Raw genomic sequence first — 18,221 nt, 5'->3', positions numbered from 1 at the left:
AAGTCCACAGCTCTGTCTAATGCACCGGCGTTTCAAATAACGTCTGAATATTTTTATCCTTGACAAGAAATACATTTTTTTCCCTATAGGAAGTGACGCACACTCCGATAGAAGAGGCATGACGAAATATTTTTGATTTATATAGATCTATTCAGGTGGACAGTTTTATTTGTTACACAGTCATACGACTTTCTTGGAGTGGTATATATCCTGTACTACATAAAATGACTGATTTGCGATAGTAGCAAATAAAAAAAAAATCCTGACATTTTCTCTTCTTGATTCTCGCCTACAAAACCATACAATGTTTGTAGGAATAAAATATGCATTGTACACATTTTTCCTTAACAATTTTCACGAATTTCTGACCTAAAAATAACAGTTGGATCATTAACCTACTACAAATGCTCCTTAATTATAGCACTCCGTATAACGAGAAAAGATCACGTGACTTACCCTCGTGTGTCACGGCTACGGAAAGATAATTAACTTCGGTAGTGAAGTGTGATGATAGATATCTATTCGTTCACTAGATCGCGAAAAGACGTCTCTTTCAGTTAAAACAGAAGTGGTTGTTATCGTAATTAAGTTCACGGACCACTTGCAGAGTTTAGATTTCGTGATAGAGAATTGGCCTTTACCTGTTGATAAGTCAGGAGGGTCATTTAGGTGAGTGGGAACGATAAGGTGGATGCTAACAATGGAAACAAGACCACTGGAACGGTTGAGCAGCGTTGTCTTATAATTACAGGTTGAGACAACATTATCCAGGAATATATATATATATAATTCCTGGATATATATATATATATATATATATATATATATATATATATATATATATATATATATATATATATATATGCATGTTATGTGAATAGCACCCACGTAAGGCTATTAAACCATTGTACGTTAGTATGATTGGTGAGCTAAGGATTCGGAAGCATTTCTCTGGACAGGAAACTTTTTCAAGTCGTTTCACACTTTCCATAAGCGGGGTCTGATCTCAAACCGGAAATGAGAATCATCTTCCCATTTCAAAATTTTCAAGGAATGAGAAATTACAAAATGCCCAGTATCATTTCAAAACTTATTTTTAACTTGGAAAATCAATTGTTTTAAGATATAAATATCATTACCTTTCTCGTAGTTGTTAAAACTGATTGGCTACATTGTAACAATTATATATTAGGTTTTATCCTTAATCCAAGTGTAAGCAAACAAAGTTTGCGCCTGAAGTACTAATGCCATCCATTATGCCATTATGATCAGAACTTATGCCACCTTTACCACGAGTTGTCCCAGTCCTGAAAGTACTTAAGGATCAAACTTTGTTTCCTCATACTTGGATGAAGGATAAAACCAAATATATATAATTGTTAGCATAGTCAAGTGATAAACCTTCAATCGACTACATTATTTCACTTAGCCATTTACAACATACACTCTCTGTCCAAAAAGAAACTGAACTTTTAGAAAATAGAAGATACTAGTGGCGCCACCTGTTGTATCGTTTTGTTATCGAAAGCGGCAACCTTCTTTAGTGTTGTGTCAACTGTTTATGACATTTATTTCATTAGAAGCCGAGTTATAATGCCAAGAGTCACAGTGTGTTTTAACAAACGGTCGGTCGTCACGATATTCATGCCGTACGCGACGAATTCTTGCTATCAATTGCTTCAAAACTTCGAGATAAAACTCACCATTGACTGATTGGCTAGGCGTAACGAATTCTTTGTGGATAATGCCCTTGGAATTGTAGAAACAAATCAGCATTGTCTTTACTTTTGACTTCTCCAAGCGACTTTTTTTCGGATGTCCCTCTTCTGGTGGCCTCCACTCAGCATTCTAGCGCTTGTTTCGGGTTCATACTCAAAACACCACGTTTCGTCACCAGTAACGATCGTTTCAAGAAAGTTTGAGTCTTTACGGTTTTAATGAGGTCCTTGCAGTGTTCAATTCGATACACTTTTCGGTCGTCAGTCAACTTGTGGGGAACAAATCACGAATTCAATTTAAAAAGGCCCAAACTCTAGGTCCAAATGTTGTGCACAGTTGATTTTGGAATCCCCAGTTCGTCTTCAATCAATCTCACGGACGATTCCGGGTTTTCTTTGATGAAACCACGCACTTTTTGGATGTTAACTTCTCTCAGTCCACCACCCGGCTTTTCGTAGTCTTCAAGAGTCTTACGACCACTTTGAAATCGCTTAAACCGCTCGTAAACTTGAGTACGGGATAAGCATTCATCACCGTATGCTTTTCGAAGCTTTTGATGCGTTTCGGTAAAACGTTTACCAAGTTTAACACAAAAGTCAATCGCAGCTCTCTGTTGGAAACTCATTTTCCGACCGTTCGTCAAAACACACTGTCACTCTTGGCACTATAACTCGGCTTCTAATGAAACAAATGTCATAAACAGTTGATACAACACTAATGAAGGTTGCCGCTTTCGACAGCAAAGAGATACAACAGATGGCACCACTAGTTTCTTCTATTTTCGAAAAGATCGGTTTCTTTTTGGACAGAGAGTGTATTCATATACAACACCAGACGATCCAAAGTGGCTAAGCGAACATAGGGATATCAGCGTTGTATTTATCAACAGCAGCTTTCTAACTGTCATTACAAAATCTGTAAATGAAATGGATGTCAGCGTATACTCCACTTTCAGAGAAAAAACAGATAAAAGTTCGCGAGAAACAACTACATAACGAAAACTGGTGCATTTCACAACACTGAAGTTAACCTTCGCCGAATAGTAAGATGACCATACCCCGAAGTTGTATCCATTTTGATATAAACATTGATACTATAGTCTCGGAAATCGTTGTCATATAAACTCCCTATCAAGCTTATATTCTATGGGAAAACATGTTATCGAGCATGTGTTAATGATAAGAATTATATGACAAAAGATAATAATAATAATCATAACTGTAACTATAGGATGAGGTGATTAGTTTTACTCCTCAATATATAGTTTTGTGTATAAATTAGGTAGTGTCTTCACCTAGCCAGTTTCGTGGTTGTTGAATGAAAAAACCCTGTTTCCAGAGGGGAAAAAACTCTTCCACCTTCATATATGACCGGCTCTTCTCTTCCTAGATGAGATTGGAACCCAAGTTTTTTCCAGCTAAAGGTCTCTGTCGAAGCCGACAGAGCTACGGGGTTTCCTATGGCAGCTATAATACCATTGGCAAATCAGCAAAATTAATCCTCAAAAAGCTCAAAGTCAAAAACCTCGTTTATATCCTTTATCAAATTACAATCCTTGCCATATTGGTTAAATCTAAACATGGTCCGCTAATATATTCTCGGTTTATGAGCTGTGATGTGACTCGGATATGACTGTAATATTCCATTTTCTATCAGTAGAGTGTGTGAATGAAAAAGGATTTAAGAGGCACACTTCCATTTAGTCTCCTGTACAGAGGTACAGGAGACGAAAAGCCATACCTCTTTCATAACAAGTGTTATTATCAGCCATATCAGATGATGACCAAGTCCAAACACACCACATATACTGAATCCTTCAGAAATTCTACGCCAGTTGTTATGCGACAAAAACAAAGCAGTAAAACATAATTTCAAGTTTTAATCGTTCTCATTGTCAGAAAGAGATGATTCGGCAACTTCAAAAAACAGAAAGAGAGAGAGAGAGAGAGAGATTTTCCGATTACAGCGAATCATGTAAAAGCGTGAAGTCCGTGTATTATGTGTGTGAAGTACGTGTGTTCTCTAGCCAATTTACTTGTGTTTTGAGCTGGAAACTCGCCACCCCCGTGTATGAGACCAACCCATCTTCAGATGAAAAATAATTTTCGATTCCTAGAGAGAGAGAGAGAGAGAGAGAGAGATACATGCACTGACCCACTTTAAATAAAGTTTTATTTTCATCTCGCGTTGCGTATTCGCTGTAGTTCTTCAGTCATTAGTTGTATTGCTATTCCTCATACGAGAATCCTAACAATCAGTCTACATTCAGCCACACACACACACACACACACACACACACACACACACACACACACACACACACACACACACACACACACACACACACAAGAAAGAGGGATGAGAATAATTTCCACTATTTATACTTGCTAAATTTTAACAGTTTCATGTTATTCTAGCAAACGTTTTCCAAATTGGCTTCCGTAGAATATTTGTACTAACTGAAATTTTAATAATGAAATGTCCATATATATAAAAATGATCTCTTTCGATGAATTCCACCTGGAAATGAAAATTTAGTCGGATAAAAGAACGCATGTTGTCGGTAATTTTACATGATGCCTTCCACCAGCTTGCTATTTTAGTTAAATTGGTTCTCTTTGGAAAGGTAACAGTATACGTGTAGACCCAGAGGATTTCAAAAAACAATTGAAAAATCTGCTAATACCTCATCACATATTCGAAGTTAGCGTTGGAAATTCAAACATGTAAAAACAATCTCCTGGAATCTAGAGTAAACATTTAAGGAACCGTTGTTAATCTAGTTGCTTATTGTGAAAGAAAGAATTAAAGTTCAATTTTTATCGTAAACAAATAGCGCATAGTTGAATTTTAGATAACAGGAGGCATTTACTGCAGACTGTTGTACTTTAACAATCTACGGTGTTCGAGTACTGAATTCTTCACAAGATCAAAATCTTTTTTAAAGATAATACCATACCACTGTTGTCTGTTAACACATCGCAACGTTTTGGATTCCAAAATGCGCTACAGCCTGACAGATTGGATCCTTGTCTCCGATCGGGGGGGGGGGGGACTTTTTCTAGCCATAATTCTCAAATGGTTCTCAAGATAGTCCGTCTTTAGGTAAGGTAAGCATAATTTGTAACCTTGCATATCAAAAAAATCAATGGTAGAACTCATGCCGTTTCGGAGAATAATATTGTTATGGTTTAGGATCTCAAGATGGTTGTTTGCCGTAATCTTACACTGAAGTGTACAAAATCATAAGTAACCATGAAATTATTTATAAATAATGACTAGAAAAGATAGAAATTGGCTGCCAATCAATTAGTTAAATAAAGTTATTTAGGAATAAAAGAGTTTTAGTCCTAAAAACGCTTACTATTTTCTTCAGCTGAAAGAGACTTAGAAATCATTTCTGGCGGAATTCGAACTCGGATGTCTTCAAAGCAGATGACATATTATGCCATCCTTCCGATGTGGCATAGAAAAATACTTTATAAATTGCATCTTTGAAATAGGAGTCAGTTCCAGGTGATGAAATTATTGAAAATATTATGCCTCAGTAGGTTGTTAGTGACGATATTTCTTGGTTGGAAAGATTTGACTGAGAATACGGATGCAGAAGAATTTAGCTTTCCAGAAACGTGTTTTTTTTAAAACCCGTAGAACAGACAAACCAATCAAAGAACTCACACATGACAAACGCAGATTACAGTATGCAGATAGGATTAATCTGGCTAATCTAATGTTAATTAGGATTGAATGAAGTTAATTGAACTCCGATTACATGTTAAAGGGAAGAAGAGATGAGATAAAATCAATTATATTAGTAAGGTTATTGCGTATATCCCTCTTTTTATCGCTTTAGAATGTTTGCTAACTCATCATTTGTTGGTAGAAGATGTTTTTAAGTTAACATTTTATTTTTAATTTTATATCTGAATTTCTAAAGTTACCATTTAGGTTAACAATAACACCCGCATCCTATCAGACATTCTTTAATTCATTCCATATTTTTTTTTTAATAAAAACTGAACAGAAAACAGCTTCGTCAGTTCAAACATGGATTACATGAAGATGAAAATCTCTAGTTACAGTTGTTGAAAGCGAAATAAATAAATCGATTTAAATTACAATTTTGAAAATGGCTCAAGTTTTATGATTGATTTCTATTATCGTTTCTACACGGACTTTTTTTCCCATAGAAGACAGTAAATCTATTTATCTATACAACTGCATAAAAGTCACCCAATGAATAAAAAACGTTGTAGAAACACAACTATAGGTGAAAACGAAAAAGAAAACAAAACATTGAAACCCTTGGCGAATGTTAGTTGTCAAATGGACAACTAATAGTAAAGTGGAGATCAATATATTGTGCTGTGTTTCGAAGAAAGGCCGACTGCGACCTTGGAATTGCTTTTCGAAAAAGCAGGTGTAAAATTAGAAACGATATTTGCAAGACGTCTGTCTCCACCTCGTCTCACTCTTTAGTAAAACATTGTATCCATCAGCAGGTTGTAGACAGGATTTCTTGAAAGTATTTCTTCATCCATAGCAGAGCAAAGAAATGTATATAGTTATAATATAACCCTCCCCTTTTTTATTAATGGTAAGGAGTGTTATAAACATAGTATGAATACCCTTGTGACTTTATTCATTTTGGCTTATTAATATTGTTATGTATTCTATATAATTAACGAATGTTATGATGATTTTCAATTAAAACATGTTTTAATCTTAAGGAAATAATTAAGCCATTAATACTAAAGTAAAATTTGACATTTGTAAACATAATGATCATATTTCACCCCCATTACAGAAAAAGATGTTTACGAATTCTCGTAGCTCAACTACCTGAATATGTGCTTCGGTCCAAAATATCAAAGGTCATACTTAGAACTGCCGAAATCTTCAGTTGCACAAAGAACATCAGTGCAGTCGAAAACGAGTATACAAAACGGATCTGTAATCATTATTATATCATCCGAAAATATGCTCTTCATGCACATTCTGATTTGCATTGACGACTTGTGTATCGTTCAAATACGATGCGTTCAAATTCATAAAAAAAATTGTAAGCGATAAACCTTCGTCACAACCGCAAGTAGAAGTATTTGTTTAATTCGTACGATATTCACAAAGTTAGATTCATGGTTCTAAATACAAAATGGTGAAATATCCAAATGATATTGATAGGATGAGGAGAAAGAATATAATCTCGTTTTAGATGCTATCATAAGCACTTAAAATGGAATTGTATTCATTCCATGTTATACAGATCATCTATTTAATATCCTAGATTATGTATATACATAGTACTCTGTTAGTTGAAGGTAATGTAATTTGCTGTGCATATTCAAATTTTCGACACTATAAGACTATAAATATTAAATATTATTACTCTATAAAGGTTTAATTATTAACGCTAGAAATACGAAGCAGTCTTTGACACAGACATTTCACTTTATCATTCAAATAAATGGAAAGCTTTTTTCCTCCTCCAGAGTCAAAAATGGCAAACTATAAACTCAAAAATTGAATGGTTTCTGTCTGTTTTATTTCTTCAAATAAAACTACCAAAATCTAAGTTTAAAGTTAATTTAAAACCTTCAAAATAATGCCATCTGTCTATCTCTTGTTTTCAGTGGCGAATTCTCCATGCTTGCTGCGCAAGCTCATTAATTGAGAAAGAAGTAATATTTATTTGTTAATAAATGCATGCGTTTATAAGCATTCCATTTAGGCTTTTATTTTTGTAGACAGAAGACGTCTTAAGCTTGAGCGGCAATAATTGAGCTTTGCGTTGTGTATCGAAGGCCGATACTTGCTTGTCTAGTCAAAGCTACCTTGGCTTGCTCGGTTGTAGGAGCTTCCGAGTCCTCGCTGCAGCACTGTGATTTCATGCGCGCGCATAGCCATATCCGCTCCCTTCACGTCGTCTTAAACACAAGGCCATACGCAGTCAAAGTAGCTCTGGATAGTGAGCTTCAACCAGCCTTTACAAGTGTGCTTGGGAAAATTGTTACAACCAACTTTTTTATGACGATGTTATTGACCAGTTCATAAAGAAGAACCGTAGGGTAGAATTTTTATTCAAGTAGCTAAATTGAAAAAGATAGAATATCATTTGTAAAATAAATGTATTTGTATGATTAAATGTACATAAATTTCTAAATATATAGTTTTAAATGGTCAGTAACTCATTATTTTGCTAATCAGACTTCAATTACTCCTCTCACTCCCTGAATGATAACAAGAGCAAGTGTGAATTTCAAGACCAGCATTCGCCCCTGCTTATTTTTCAGTTTAAGTACAAGTCATTCGACGAAGAAATGTTCTCCCATAATATCCATCGCTGAAATCTTTATTTCGCTTCATTTAAATTGGACATCTTACATTTAAGATGTTCTTCTGATGAACTTCAGGAGATAGTTTTCCCTTTCTTTGGTTATAATGCTTTTAATTGTGGATTTTCAATGTAGTTTCTTGGAATTTGTGGTAATATTATTTAGTAAGAATTGTATTTGCAGAAAAAAGGAGCATTATGTATTTAATAGTTGCATACAATCATATAAAAATAGAACTAAAGGTGGTTATGATCGCATTATTTATTGGTTAATTTTAACCAAGTAATCCATGTTGTTATAAGTGGGTTGTCTGCATTTTATTGAACCATTGTATAACAATTCATGAGGATATATATTTAATTATAATGGGTTTTATATCAAAAGCCTATCTGGCATATTTTTATTATTCATCATTTTATCCTTTCTCTGTGCTCTTTAATAAAGATTTATTTAGCTTTTTTTTTTTTTTTGAATTTGTTCAGATTGCTCACCTCAACCATTTCATAGGATAATTATCAGGGGAAATATAGAGGACTTGTTGATGTGTTTGTGGAACAACTAATGGAACCTTTTGGCTAATTTTCTTCCTATAGTCATTAATGTCAACACTGACCATGGCAACTTTGCTACCATCCTAATGAAACCAATTTGCTCCAGTTTGCGGCTCTTTTTATTCATGACAATATCCGATTACACCCAATTTGGTTCAGTACCTTCGTTATTTAAAGAGTGCAAGGTGATTACATCACTCTTGTTTAGTCGTAACCGAATTTCAAGAGCGTCTTCGACCTGTTTGTTCGTTTGTTTGTTTGTCTTCAACAAACAAACGAACAAACAGATTTGGATATCACGAATGATCTTGATATCCAAATTTAACCCATGCGAAAGCGAAGAAGTAATTTAGTCCACCAATGACTTCGTTGGTAGTCAATCACATTCTATGATAGATCCATTAAAACTGGCGAAACAGTGTCTTAAGATATTTAGAGGATATTTTTAAGGTTTTTGAAAGAATAGGCAATTATAAATGTATTTACTTCATAAATAGAAACTTCTACATTTAAATGATATCCCCAAGAAAATGTTTGGTTACGAATGATTGACAAATCTGTTCTCCCTTTGTCCTTCCTATAATGAGGCACCTCCTTGGCTCAATCAGTTATCAACGATATCCTTTGGATGAAAAAAAAACATGGGTTCGAATCTCCGCAAATAACTTTTATAATGACTTTTCAACTGAAGGTGAGTTAACCGTTCTCATACTGATGTGAAAGGGTTTGCCTGCTGGAAAGTTGGGTGAAAAACCTTTGTTCTTCGACTGCAATTCCACACCAACTCTTTTGTAATAGGATTTCCATACCACATGCAGACAGATAATCCAATGACGATTTCACAAAGCTTTTCAGAATAAAATTAGTGATTCCTTATATCGAAATACAAATTTAAATAGTATTAATAGAACTCTATTGGATTTATGTAGTTTGAAGGAGTGCCATTCAAATATTGCGTGCCAGTTTAGAAACATCTATCATATATGGCTTGTGTTAACGTTTTACAATGTTAATCCTCAAGAAAATAGTGTTTTTATACGATTAATATCAGCCATGAATAGTTTAAAATCTTTTTCGTCAGTAATCTCGTTTTCTATGCTAGCATCAGATACGTAAAATAGCGGCGTCACACTAATCGAAATCGCTATGTACAGACAAATATTACAATGGCTTTTTATGTTTTAAAATGCCTTTGTACGATCATAATGCCTTCTTAAATTTAAGTAAGATACTTAACATAATCTAGAGTCTCCTTAAAGAAGAGAATTTTAATTCTTATGATGTATTTAAATTTTAAAAATTCGTCTCTTTACCAAACCACAACATTCGATGTCATTTATAAAAGCTGGTAGATTCAATATTCATTTACTACCGTATTATTAAGGAATTAAGAGCTTTTGGTGAGTACGGCGACTGTAAGTGATATTGTGAAATAATGTCCATTTTTATATAAGTTAATTACAGTGAATGACTTTCATTAGCTAGGCATGCGTGGTGTTCTTGTTAATGAAACTAGCTGACTTGCAATGCTTAATGATACGTACATATTTTAGTGCTTTCTATCACAACTAAAAATAAAGCAGTTTTTGTTTGCATTTTCTCAACATACGTAGCAACTGTTAGATTCATTGGTGCAAGTTCTACAGATTTTATTTAAAAAAAAATGAAAGTTAGTGTTAAGTGTTTTACGAAGTTTTTTTATCTACTCAAAACTGATTTTAATTCGAACTACTTTTTAATATATTTTTAAATTGCATGAAATGCTGTTACTCTTTTATTTTCACAAAAACATATACATGAGTGCTCGGTGTTCAGCAACATGCTGGTGAAAATCATAAGCAATAAACTTCAATATTTACGACAGTCAAAATTCTCAACAAAAGTAAGAGTAGAGAACTTCGATCCATTAGCCGAGAGACGTAACATCATCCATGTGGGCGGCTGTAATAATTTCAACGGTTTCAATTAAGTTAAAAGAATCTGAACAATAACACATGTGTTCGTCAATTACATATTGTTTCCAAAAGTAAAGAAATAACAGAATTCGTGCAATTGTATCAGCAGGTGTGTGTGTGTGTGTGTGTGTGTGTGTGTGTGTGTGTGTGTGTGTGTGTGTGTGTGTGTGTGTGTGTGTGTGTGTGTGTGTGTGTGTGTGTTTAACTGAATTACCTGAGAACCATTGCACAGTACGCGTCTCTCAAGTTATGTGAAAACAATTTTGTCATCGCCGACCTTACAATGAGTTTTTGATCATTTTCATGCTTCTCTGATACGAAATATTTCAAAAATATAAAAGCAATAAAGCAACAAGATGAAATAAGCCTCACATGGAGTACTTTATTTGTCAACAGCACAATTACCAATATCTTTAATTTCTTTTTTCTTTTTGGATTATTAGACTAGGTTTTACACTTTTATGTAATAGCTATTATGGGCTGTTCTGAATAGAAGAGTTTTGGCCTGTTTAGACACAATAGAGAGTGGTCCTATTCAGAAGAACAGCCAACATGCTTTACCACTTATAATAAACGATTTATTCTTCCGTAGTATTGGTTTTCAAACACAGTACGCTGAGCAGTGGAGAGGAATATTTGTAAGGCCACAATAAAGGGAAAAATAACACATAAAAATTCTTGTTCGGTTGTGTATTCATTTGACATTTTTAGGAGGACGCGCGCCACCTATTACATTAATTTTATTTTATTGTATACAATTAATTCAAATTTGGATAGATTTCATTCAAATGTGGTACTTGGTATTTTAACTAAAATTTGTCCAGGTTCTCAATTGGGGCTTCAGTTAGATCGTTTTCGTAGTAAAATTTAACAAAAATAATTGAAAAATGACAAGTAATAATTCCGTTCAAAATGGTTAAAAAAGTAAGTCATTATGTTTCAAATAACAATAAATGAGCCAATGATAATAGATTAACTTTAGATTCAAGTGTTATGATTAATCAATGACATCACTATTGCGAAACATCTTATTCCTGATTAGCTCGAATCACTTCCCTGCTACTGGTTATTAGTAAGTGAAGATTTTCATCCAAGTTGTCTAACAAATTTCCGCCCTTTAAGCATAGATTTTAGCTCAGCGAATAAAAAAGAAGTCACAAAGGGCCAAATCTGAAGAATAGAGTGGATGAAGTAAGACTGCGATGTTCTTTTGAGCTAGAAACTAACGAATCGGAAGAGCAGACTGGGCTGAAGTCTCGGCACAAAATTTGCTGCAATCTTCCTCGTTTCCAAATCTTTCATCAGGATTTAGTGGCAGGATTCAACTGGATTCCTGTTTCATAAGCTAGTTCACAAAAAAGTGGTTTTCCGATTGTTGATGACCTTTTAATATACTTATCAAAATACGGGTCACTAAATCATGGGTGTGGGATGTGATGGCGATAGCTTTTGAGACCGAGCGTCATCTTTAAACTCTTTCAAACCACCCGGACGTCTTTGAGCGGCTTAAGGCATTATCCCCGAAAGCTGTTTTAAGTATCTGATAAGTTTTTATGTGGCTTTTTTTTACCAATCTTTATAATAATAATTATTATTTCGGAAAGCCTCGTATTTAACAACTGAATAAAGAACGCAATATTTTTGGTTAGTCTCAATGGCTGAGTTATTCCCTTAAGTCATCGGTTCCCAACCTCTGGTACTCGTACCCCGGGGGATACGTGCTGGGCCATTCAGGGGTACAAGAAAAATAATCAGTAATGGCGGAAAAACAAGTAAACAATTTTACAAGGTTCGTTGGCTTCTTATCAGAATTTTTCCCACTTTACCAATCGAATTATGACTGGGCAGACCATAGAAACATTTTTTGTTTACATTTTTTTATTGTTTGTACCTATAATCCGCATGTTTGAAAAATGTTACTTCATTAATATCCAAGTACGGTTAGAGTGCGGTTCACAAACCCGAATAATTCATAATAATTCCATCGATTCAGTTACAATCAGCCCACTGGGAATTTTATTTATTTTTGTCATCCATACATGAATGTATTTAAACCCCATAGGATGGTCCGAGAGACGAGATATATTCACATTAAGTGCATTTTATCGATTTATTCTAAAAGCTTTCTGAGTAATTTCGATTTAGACTCGTTCTGCATCATCCTGTTTTGAAACATTTCTTGTTTCTTGTTTTTGGTGCTCATTACTTATGATGATGATGAAACTTTAGATGTCTAGATCAATTATAGATTATTATAAGCATTTCTGCATATATTAGTGTTACAACAACACTTCAATCCATAATTAATTGTATCCCATGTTCTTCACTTTCTCATTTTAAAAGCACATAAAAATTTTAGAATATCAACAGCAGCTTGCGCTTAATATCCAGAGAGATATCCAGTTGGAAAAGGCAAACTGCTTAATCATATGACAGAGGATATTCAAAAACGACCATGCAATGGGTATTAGTCGTTTTTGAATGTCCTTTGAAGGGAGATTAATGCACTCCCAGTGTCAAACTACTTCGTCCCTCTTATAGAAGCCTGAAGTGACTGAGAAAAAGTTCCATGTTTAGTATTCTGAGTAGTGTTTTCGGGTTATGTAAAAAACTCAAGAAGCTATAAAAGGTAATCCACGATAAGCTTTTACAACCATCCATGCCTCATGCAAGATTTGCATCGGCATCTTTTGCGATAAACAAGTAATCACTTTCTCCTGCAGAACTACTGAGACAGTCTTTTAACATGGATATTTATTTCCTTGCATTTTTGTAAATATACATTATATAAACAGGTAGGCTATGGATTGCAAACTCCAGGATCAACTCGAAAGAAGCAGAATTGTACTTTTTCAATGTTTCTTGCTTCTAATAAGCAGGGTGGCATAATGCAGGAGATGAAATCATCTTCTACCTAAAACCTTTCATAAAAATCCATATTCTGATGCGATTTGAACCTGCAACTCAGAAATACTATTCGTTCAGTCAAGTGTTTAGGCCGCGAGGAAAATAAATATCTAATATTCGATGGATCGTGTGTAGCTTCTGTAATCCTACTTAGCTTTGAAACCTATTTAGAATACATCGATAATTAGCTACCCTTCATTTAATTCTTTATTCATTCATTCATTCTCCCTGTTTTCATTTATGTTTATTTCTAAACATTTTTATTAAAATTTTTAAAAAAGTGGTTTATTGAATACTACTAGATAAAAAGCATTCCATTTTAATAATTAATTTAATAGTATTTTCAGATTACTAATAGTACTTCTAAATTCTGATTACGTTTTTGCTATCCGTTAGGATCTTAATTTACTTCTGAATGTTTAGGGAAAAACCAATAGGAAACTGGAAAACAACTTCAACAGTCGAAATGAAATGGCTTGATTGCACTATATCCATTATGCAAAAGGTACTGTTATAAGAAAGATTTATAAGAATGTAATTAACACTTATAAGTGCCTAAATGGCTTTGCAGGTGGTCTCTTATATAGGTAGTGGCATAGATAACCCAAACTTTCGTAATTTCTATAAACATTCGACTTTGATATAATGAATCTAGTATCCACTTTGCCTATGTAATTTTGCATCGCCGAAATGAAGCCTTATGGCTCTTCCTTTAGTAAAACTAAGTAAGATTTTGTTTTGGTTATTCTCCGTTTTTCTTTCTTCCAAATTTATAAGAATTTCGATAAGAGAATGAACTAATTTCTGAGTCATTTCTTGTCAGATTGATACGCTAAGCAGGGCCGCACCAACCCGAGGGTGCAAGGAGGGAAGGGTGCATCGCATCCGGGCAGCAACATTGACTTTAACACGACATTAACTAATATAATATTAATAACCCTTACTTTTAGATGTCAGACGGCCGTCCGATAAAAGTTTGCACCTGGGCGACAAATACCCTTGGCGCGCTCCTGACGCTAAGCTACAATGTTAATTGATTAAAACACGGAGTTTACTATAATGACTATTCTGCATAAATAGACTGAGTATTATATTCTTTGAGGGTTAATGAGTTCTTATCATACTGACTAATTAATAAAATTGTATTCTATGTTAATTTGTTAATAATTGTTAATTTGGTAAGTATAGTTACTTACTGGTGTAAGAATAAAGGAAACAAAATTTACATTTTTCTAACATATGTTTTCATGTTTTAATGGCATACAAAGCAAGAAAATTTACGGGATTCTTTGTGGATATATTTGAATTGTTTTTACCGTTTTTACTCATATTAATAAATATGTTATCTGGGATTACGGAAGGAGCAACTAAGGCTATGAGGCCAATGTGTTATGTCTGTAAATTATGTTTTGTTTTGTTTTTGGTTCGTTTGTCAGTGGGATTAAAAAAAAACCTTTTTTTCTGGGAGGAAAAAAAAAACTTATTAAAATACTCCACATAACCAAAATACTAGAAAGTATAAATTAATATATCAATACATCAAGACTTTTATAAAGAGATCATTTTCGAAGTTATGTATGGATGAGAGATAGACAGATAGAGAGGGAGAGAGAAGTTGCAGTAATGTAAATATTTTTCAGTTATAAAAAGACTAGAAATTATCGGTGTAACATGTTTAATAGATGATTCGCTGTCAGCGAATCCCCACGAAACTGACAGCACTGGTCTATTATACAACCCGTGTCTGGTGGCTTACACCAGACCATATCGGATATCAAGAACATCAAAGATAAACCAAATGTGTTTCTTACCTATTTCTGTATCTCCTTATACATTTATCGTTGCCTCGATGGCGACCACTTCTGTTGTTTGTCCCTCTTTCCGCTTTTGCCTGGCTGGAAATGCACACACCCCGTCTTCTCCTTTCGCACGTGCTCTATTCCCCGCATGTCCACGTGCACTGGTTCCGGGTTGCCTGGAAACAAGCTACAGTTTGCTACGGTTGCTTGAGATCGCAGCGCCGTGACGAGGTGTTGTTGGGAGAAAGAGCAACCCGATAATAGCAGAGTTGATGCTGCACCACTTGTAGATCTCCTGGAGAATGGTTGTCACTGAAGGTTTGTCAAACGAATTAACCAGCATTTTTTTTTTTTAACGTTTGTTTTCATCCATTAATGGCATCCGTTACTTGTATCGTAATGTGCTTTGTGATTAATGCCAAATGCTTGTGGTTAAGCGTTTGGCATTTGTGGTCATTCTCAATTCTTTTAGTCACGTGATAAATGTCGTTTTCATATTAACAAGACTGCAAATATAAGCAATTTATCAGATGGTTTATGTTTGCATATTTAGGACATTATAGAAGCATTTTGAAAATATTAAAAATGCTAATAAATGATATGACCTCAAATAAAAAGCGCATTATGATATGTTTTTATTAATTTATGCGCGTGAATTAAATGTTGTTTTACTCCAAGTAGTTTGCATTCATATAAGTGCATCGTGAAAGTCATTTGCGAAAGCCATTCAAGGGCAAGATTAACCCGTGCGCGTATAGTGCCCACGAGGATTATAAGACTGGTTTCATTTAGTTAGGTACTGCGGGAACTTTCTTCGATATAACAATTACTATTTTTTGACTGAATATTTAATCTAGATAATAAATTAATTTTATTTACCCAAGCAGACATTTGTGTGTCTTTAATCTCGCTGGAATACACGAAATTTAATTGTGATTAGAGACTCAATGGAATTTTGTGACAGAAAAGGTATATCTAGAACGATATGCCTTCACAAAAGAGTTGTTTCAGATTCTAAAAATATCAATTAACGTAGTTGAAAAAATATTTAAAAATTCGAAAAACTGTGTTTGTACAAAATTCGATTACTGTTTTTTTATGATTTTAGAATATTACTCTGAATTTATTTTATTTATTCGTGTGGGATTTTCCCCCATTCCTCTACTGTCCCTTAGGACTGGTTGAGCCTTCCTAGTCAGGGATTACGTATGTATTTATGATTGTAAATTAGTGTATGTTCATGGTGCCGATTTGCCTGTTCTGAGGTACAAAAAACCCGAGTTTCCTGGCGAAAAAAATCCTCTACCCCCGTATGAGACCGACTAACTCACCTTTAGTCGAAAGAGACCAGATAAAGGTTCCTCACGTCATGGACGGGAATCGAACCCAGGTCTTTCCTGGGTTCGATTTGGTCTTCAAGCAGTTGAAGGCCAAATGGCTTCGTCTGTACCGACTGATCTACAGAGGCTTTATTGCTCTGAATTACACCCAGCGATAGTACGGCGAAGTAAATATATGCGAGAATTATGTCCGTCAAACGCATGTTTCCTCATTCCGTTTTTTTAACTCTTTTCCAACATCCCTTGCAAACTCTTCCGAATTTGTTTGTCTTATTATAAGAGCTTATTAAGGGATCTTATAAGAATCTCATTTAAGATCTTCATTCGAGCCTTAATAAGCTCATATAATGAATTATTATATGAGCTTATTAAGGGATCTTATAAGAATCTCATTTAAGATCTTCATTCGAGCCTTAATAAGCTCATATAATGAATTATTATATGAGCTTATTAAGGAATTTCTAGACTGCATTACTGATTGACAATATACAGACTTAATTATCTGTACAGCAATCCCTCGATTAATGCGCCCCCGATTAGTGCGTCATTTTTTTTTTCGATACCCAAATTCGATTAGTGCGCCTATATACATCTTAAAAATAAATGTTACAGAATTTAAAAATTTTCTATCTATACTTTTTTAAAAAATACGAGTTTCGTATTTTAGTATCTTTTCATGATATTACTAGCTAAAGAGCAGTTCTGCTTTGCATTGGTTTCTAAAATTCTTTAAGGATAAATATTGACAAAAATATGTAAACATTCACTATCCAATATAACTGCATTGGAATTTAGTATTTGAATGACATTTTGCACAAGTGGATAAACTAAATGATAAACATTCACATTATACCAAATACGCCACTATCGACTAGAGCACTGCATTGCATACGTCAAAACGCTTCGGTGGTTCAACATCACGAGATTCGTAAACTATAGTCCAAGTTTGTACACTTTACAAAGATATAGAGGGAAAGAAAATATTGGAAAAACCAAATGCGAAAGTATATCAGATCAGAGAGAAATGTGTCATGCTGTGAAACAGCTATGTTATTTACATTTATTTGAAGTTATAGTCAAGGCAACCAAGGCTACGAGATCGGTGTATTATGTCTCTTAACCGCGTGTTCTTCTGCCCTTTTGCCTGTTTTGATTAATGAAAACCCAGATTTTCTTGGACGACAAAACCCTACCAACTGTTGTATTATACTAACTAACTCTTCAGTTGAAAAGAATTTGAAGACATGGACGGGATTTGAACCCAGGTGTTTTCCATTGTTAACATGATAGTCTAGATACATGCAATATAATCTTACACTCTGGATAATTATAGTCTAAAGAAATCCTTCTATACGCTTTCTTGAATTCTCATAATCTTTCATTTTGTTGTATCTTTTGTTTCTCGTGTTTTCTCCTTTGGTAGTCAGTGGTGAAGACTTGATATTTGTCTTTCGTTCAAAAAGAACCTTTATAAGAGGTTGGAAAAGATTTTTCCTCCAGAAAACTTGAATTTGCCATCCTAAAACAGGCAAACATAGAGAATACAAGCAGTTAACAGACTGGTCTCGTAGCATCAGTTTGTTCACTCGTACTAATCAAATACTGTAAAAAGCAG

The 18,221-nt window shown here is 34.3% G+C and overlaps 1 protein-coding gene across 1 annotated transcript in view; it reads right to left on the bottom strand.

Moving 5' to 3' along the window:
- Positions 1 to 15,407, bottom strand: part of LOC150108952 (uncharacterized) — a 44,762-nt gene extending 29,355 nt beyond the window's left edge. Inside the window, exon 1 of the mRNA XM_090404497.1 lies at positions 15,279 to 15,407. The gene's annotated coding sequence lies outside the window, so the exon portion shown is untranslated. The remainder of the gene's footprint in view (positions 1 to 15,278) is intronic.
- Between the last annotated feature and the right edge of the window lie 2,814 nt (positions 15,408 to 18,221).

This window comes from Typopeltis vanoorti, chromosome 2 (assembly GCF_054136105.1).
Source record: "Typopeltis vanoorti isolate ZY-2024b chromosome 2, IOZ_Tvanoo_1.0, whole genome shotgun sequence".
Taxonomy (NCBI): Eukaryota; Metazoa; Arthropoda; class Arachnida; order Uropygi; family Thelyphonidae; genus Typopeltis; species Typopeltis vanoorti.
Note: the sequence above shows the minus strand (reverse complement) of the source record. Positions and strands in the feature narration are given on the sequence as shown.